Source organism: Pinus tabuliformis, chromosome 9 (assembly GCF_031772625.1).
Source record: "Pinus tabuliformis cultivar Carrire ecotype Pingquan chromosome 9, CPIR1, whole genome shotgun sequence".
In the NCBI taxonomy this organism is placed as follows: Eukaryota; Viridiplantae; Streptophyta; class Pinopsida; order Pinales; family Pinaceae; genus Pinus; species Pinus tabuliformis.
The window spans coordinates 247,073,384-247,080,102 of NC_142307.1; the positions used below are offsets into that span (position 1 = coordinate 247,073,384).

Here is a 6,719-nt window from a genome sequence, read left to right on the forward strand (position 1 = left end):
TATTAATTTTTGGGCTAAAGTTTTGAGTATATTAAATGACTGAACCATGTAGAACCATTGACTTGACTTTACATATATGGTTGTAAGGCCTCCTGGTTTTAGTCATCCATTAAAACAGGGGATATTTGTGCACTAAATGTTCACTCCATGCTTTATTTTTCTGCTGAAAAAATATTTGAATCAACAATAACCTCACAATCATGTTCAAAAGGCCTCTCATTGTCATGCTTATTTGAACTAAGCATTAATCCAGCATTGTAGGCTTCCTATCATTTCCTTGATTTTAGTCTCTACTTCAAAGCAAGATCATTCTAAAGCTACATTTATAAAAAATGATCTATTATTATTTTTTTGAGTAAAGGTTCGCCTTTTCATTATGCCATCAATCATTCACAACTGATTTGACCTTGCATTATTGATTTTCCCGATGGGAAAACAGACCAATAACACAAGTTTATGAAGGCAAAGTAACCCCAAAGCACAGAAGTTGGGATCTTTCTAATGATGGGCATTACTGCAAGGCAGCCAACCGCCATCAGAGATTGCAACAAATTACTCAATTGTTGTTCTTTCACCTCAACAGGAAGCAGGTCATCCACATCCTTGTCAATATTAAAAATTGATTCATCAACTGGGCATCCATATTCCCAGTACTTGCGGCCAACTGAATTGTGGTCTCTTTCAATTCCTTAAGTGCCTGGATAAATGGTTGGGACATGACAAGACAAATAAATAAAGGGAGAGGAAAATTAGATAAAATGAAACACCCAAACTCAAAAATAAGACCATTACCAAGGCAGGTGGAGGCTGATAAACCATTGGGGTCTGCATTTGCTCATAGGCTTCTTGCATGTTTCTGTATAATTGCCCTAAGGTTGAATTTTTCTGCATACTTTTCCAGATTGTTGTCACTAACTTGCTAAGCACCAACTGTAACAAAAGTACTTGTAAGTTACTCGTCTATAAAATGTCTGAATTGTGTCTTTTCCCTGAGAAGCTGCAATTGATAATTCCAATATATTAGTACCTGATGTTTGAGGGTAGCTAAGCCTTTCATGTGCATTGGAGATTCAGGAATAACACCATTTGAAGGAGGTATGCCAACAATACCACATAAAATAGTCTGTCACAATAAAAGGAAAATTTATGAATCCACTAGAGATTTTTTATGGAGGTGAAAACAAAGAATGAAGAGTTAGATCAAGATGTCTTCAGGAGAGCAAAAGCTCTTCCAGAATAGGGTAGTCAGTGATAGTTGAACCTAAACATGAACCCTGACAAAAATTACAACATAGTTCTAAATAATATATATTTACTGTGGTAATGGGCCTTGACACAATCTCTGGCCCTGCTTGATACAACATCATTTTTCAAGGGTTTTTTGTGAACTTTCCTTTAAACTTTTCTATGCAGACTTCTTCCCTTTCTTCTTAGTGATTTCAGTGTAAGTGCTCGGTATACACTCTTTTAAGTGAATCTGTTCCAGCAATGTTCTTTCTGCAGTAACATTCCACCAAGAAAGTTAGCCACTTTATCAGTGGCATTCACACTGGTCACAAATGGCTGAAACATTTTTTTCAACCATTGGAACAGTGGCACTACGAACTTTAGGATCAATTCTATCATCAACTGCTCCAAATTGATCTTGCACATCCTGAATACGTATCGTATAAACAGTGATATACACAACCAATCATTTAAAATGCATACAGTCATTTCCTAGAATAGAGAATCCTTGTTCTGTTAGAGAATCCTAGTCCAAATCTTACAAGAAATAATCAAACTTCTAATTTGAGGACCAATATGATCTGCAATAGTAAAACTTATAATGTACTGCACATCTTCATTGTGCGCCAAAAGCTTTACTAATTCTTTAGCAACAGTGCAATTTGTCTTCTTACCCTCCACAAGTCTTAACAATCAATTCTTCAATTATATGTTTAGCACCCTTCACTTGAAGATAGGATAATTCTTCCCATAAAGCTTAACGTTGGGTAGAGGGATGCTTTAAGATGAAGCTATCCTCCCCCTTGCTCAACAATTCTCTACAGATCTCAGAACAGGACCAAAGGTAATCTCAGGAACAGCGTACTATACTACTATGACAAAGAACCACAATTCTGAAAGAAACATCAGTTTGGTTAGGATCTTCAAACAGCTACCAAGGAATCAAGCAAATGCTGTTGTGCAATTCCAAGACTTCAAGTATCCAGATCCATTGCATTGCTCTATGGCACATCAATGCAATTAATTAAGCATAGAAATAACATCTCTATGTAGCGGCACTTAAAATATTACAAAAGGTGATCATTCACTGAGGTACATTCCAAAAAATATATAATTATTGTTGCCACATCATCCAGATTTAGAATAATAATCTATTGGAATGGACACATTGATAAAAATTCCATTGTTGAGTTTGGGTTTGAGTTATTTCTTCCTCTAACTGCTCTCCAAAGCTAACTATTCAAACCAAGTCACCCTTCAATGACATACAACTCACAAGGTTCTCAAAGGCAGAAAAATCAAAAGCGTATAACAGTTAATATGTCCTTTACTGCTCCATTTTCAGGTGAAAGATTCTCAGTAATATAAACAGATCTTCCAATAGTCAACATGTAACAACAACCAAGAAAATATAGGAATCCACCAATAAACTATAATGCAAGTACCTCAAGCTCAAACTAGTCTGTTGTTCTTTCTTGCATCAAAAGAACTGAGTACAATAAGAAACAAGTTCCATGAGTATAAAATCAACAAATACAAATGAATATTACATTTTTTATCATCACCCAACGAACAAGAACCAAACAAAACTCAAGTCTAAGGGAAGGTTTATCAACTTGATGTCGAAAGAAGTACCATGAACAGGTATACCCCATCTTCCGGAAAGCAATTGCAATCCCTGAGAAAAGAAATCATCTTATTGTCTACCACAGTACAGACTATCGACATCTGAGACAAAAATTCATTCCCAAGTAGTCCAAAGCACCTCATAGCAGTTTCTCTATTACAAATCAGACAATATTAATACAACAGATTTCTTGCCTCGAAAACTTTTCAAAAGGTCTATACAAAACTTGAACTACAATCTATACAGACACTGTGTTCAATCCAGATTTTGATTACAAACACCATTGAGGCCATACGGTATCTCCAATTTTTCACATCATTGAGGTCATCAGTATCTCCAGTTTCAAACAGCATTCAGGCCACATTTTCTTCAAAGTGCTTACAAGTATTGTCAAACGGCAGTACATTCTAAATTTACTCATATTACACTTGAGAACTAAACACATACCGCTTGAGAAGAGATCTGCTGCCGCTTCAAGTACCTCAAGTGTAATATGAGTAAAGTTAGGCCTAAGCACCTTTATTATTGAGATTGAGTGCTTTCAAATACCAGGAGACAGGTGTGTGTGTTGACTTCAAGTTTGGCCTGGGAGAATTATTACACACTTTAAGCAGATTCTGTGAGGTTTCAAGGCACAGTGGGAACAAATCTTCAACTAAGGAGGTTGAGAACTGTCTAGTGACCTAGAACAACTAAGTGGGTTATGCGAAGATATTTATTAAGGGTGGTTGGGTTGAAGGTAGTAGGGAGGTTTAGAACGCAAGACAGGGGCGAGTATAGTCACTATGAGAAAGAACTTGTGGAAAATCTGGGAAAATCAAGATTGTTTGTTATGTCAAAGGTCAAAGGAATAGAGCAATTGACTAGTGGGTCATAACGTAAGGTTCCACAGTTAAGGCTGCTAGAAAAAGGGACCGAAAGAGCCAAAAATGGGAAGGTGAATGAATGAGATGGACTACGTTGAATGATGGAAATATGAGAGTAGCCAAAAGGTATGCATTAAGTGGTACTAGAGCAATATTGATGCTCTTGGGGATTGACAAGTGATTGAGGAGGTTTCTGCAGTGAACCAAAAAGATTTATAAGATTGCTCGTGAAGAAGAGACATCAAAGTTGAGACAAAGAAACTAAGAAAATTTTGGGCAAGAGGAACCTAAGAAAAAAAGTGAGGAGAGAAAGAGATTGAGAACGGAATACAGGATTGGAGCATATTAAAGAAGTACCAACCAAGTGTAGAGCTAGGAAGAACTGAGATATTGAGACCTCAGAGGTTAAGGAACTAGTAGGTAACTGGTTTGTATTTTTTTTTTAAATGTATACAAGGAGTTAATCCTTACAGTGGTAATAGTAGAAGGAGTGGTAACAGAGGAACAATAAAGTTCTTAAAGTGTATGGCAAGAAACTTACGACAAATAGGCTACAAAACAAAACATAGAAGGTTTCTAGCTGAGGTCCTCAAAGAGAAGAGAACAAGTGGAGTTATCAAAAGGTGAGAAAAGTGTAGAAGCCATAGAAGACCAGAGCATGCTCAAGTGGGTTCCAGAGGAGGGAACCAGAGGAATACCAAAAGCCTAGGTTGAGGTGAAGTGGGTGAGATATTGGGTAACAAGTGATGGAGAAGAATTGTTAAAGGGGCTTGAGTGTAGCTCACAATGAGCAAGAGAAAGCTCACAAGAAAGGAGGAAAGAAGATGGCTATTGATGGACATAATTCAAAGAGAGGCCATAACAAAAGGGAGAAGCATGCCAAGGAAAATGGCATGAGTAAAGAAGAAATTGAAAAGGAGATTTATGAGTTGAAGGAGAGATTCAAAATAGTCAAAATGAGGCTTGAAAGAGAATACCAAAGGTAGAGATGGGACCTAAGGAAGAAGGCCAAATTACTTGTCAGAAAAAAATATTTTAAGAGGAAGCCCCCTAAAGCTAGAAAGCTAGGGAGGAAGATGAAGCACCTGTTCAGCCTAAAGTTGAATTAGTTCACTATTTTGAACCAGAGAAGGGAATAGTCCTTGATGATGAGGAAGATGTTGAAGAGAGACTATCAGAGAGTCTCATGGACTGCATAAAGAGTTCAAATCAACATATGGATTTGTTGATAGAAGATATGGTGGAAAAAGCATCATAACAGTAGAGGGAGCTACACAAAGAGGATGTCGATGAGACAATAAATGAAAGTCTCATGGGAGGTTAGCTAGAAGTGCTCGTAACATATATACCATATGGGGCTAAAGAGCTTGGTGATTATGATACTGATGCTATGTGTATAGATGCAGATGATAAGGATTTTCGAGAGGGACAATCATTCATAGTTATCATAAGAATAGAAGAAAGAGAAGGAGTACCTTCCTAAAGCATGGAAGGAAGACAAAATTTGATGGTGGAGGCATCAGAAGAGGCCAGGTAACCTTTTATTTTTAAAATTGGTGAATTTTATGGGAATGCATGCTTTGCATGTGAGGAGAATGGACAACTGGTCCAAAAGGAGAACGAGAGCACTAAATTGATCTAAGAAATCCAAATTGAGGTAGTAGATGCTAGACAATCCTCAAGGAAGGATGAGTTTCCAAAAGGAAAAAACAATGCATAATGAAGCCAAGATAACCTTGCAAGCAATTTTCAGAAGTGACCATGGATCCTAGCAGCCATGTGAAAGATGGATAACAAAACCAAGTTTATGTTAAGACAAGGAAGGAGGCAAAATTATCCCTCAAATGTCATTAAGGAGGAGGCCTTGAACAATCAAAGAATGCATCTATAAGAGAGAAATTGTAGAAGAGGGGATGAACAACATCATGATGCAATGTTCTTTAGAGATCGGTTGATCAATCCAAGGTTTAAGGATTGGCTTGAGTAACATTGTTCAAAGAATGCAATCAATAAGACAAAGGTGTCGAGCTTATTGCTGCAACTGGAGAGCTTGGTTCAACAACAAGAATTATGAATGTTGGCACCCAAGGTATAGTACAATTAACCACAAAGAGAGACTCATTTGTCATGTGAAGTCCTTGAGATGAAGACTACAATTGTGGAGGAGATTGTATTCTAGTATGATGGCAAAGGATAACCAAATGAAGAGGAGAAGGGAGAAGGATTATCTCTCATCGGGCAACGATGGTGGAGGTAGCCAAGTTTTTTGAACACATTAGAGTTGTTGTTGGATGATGAAATGACAACTAAGGTAGTACATTCTAAATTTACTCATATTACACTTGAGAACTAGAACACATACCGCTCGAGAAGAGAGCTGCTGCCGCTTCAAGTACCTCTTATGAAAACTTTTCAAAAGGTCTATACAAAACTTGAACTACAATCTATACAGACACTGTGTTCAATCCAGATTTTGATTACAAACACCATTGAGGCCATACGGTATCTCCAATTTTTCACATCATTGAGGTCATCAGTATCTCCAGTTTCAAACAGCATTCAGGACACATTTGCTTCAAAGTGCTTACAAGTATTGTCAAACGGCAGTACATTCTAAATTTACTCATATTACACTTGAGAACTAGAACACATACCGCTTGAGAAGAGAGCTGCTGCCGCTTCAAGTACCTCAAGCTCAAACTAGTCTGTTGTTCTTTCTTGCATCAAAAGAACTGAGTACAATAAGAAACAAGTTCCATGAGTATAAAATCAACAAATACAAATGAATATTACATTTTTTATCATCACCCAACGAACAAGAACCAAACAAAACTCAAGTCTAAGGGAAGGTTTATCAACTTGATGTCGAAAGAAGTACCATGAACAGGTATACCCCATCTTCCGGAAAGCAATTGCAATCCCTGAGAAAAGAAATCATCTTATTGTCTACCACAGTACAGACTATCGACATCTGAGACAAAAATTCATTCCCAAGTAGT

The 6,719-nt window shown here is 37.2% G+C and overlaps 1 pseudogene; it reads right to left on the reverse strand.

The window, feature by feature from the left end:
• Positions 1-571: 571 nt before the first annotated feature.
• LOC149148115 (putative boron transporter 2 pseudogene) lies at positions 572-6,464 on the reverse strand (annotated as a pseudogene).
• Between the last annotated feature and the right edge of the window lie 255 nt (positions 6,465-6,719).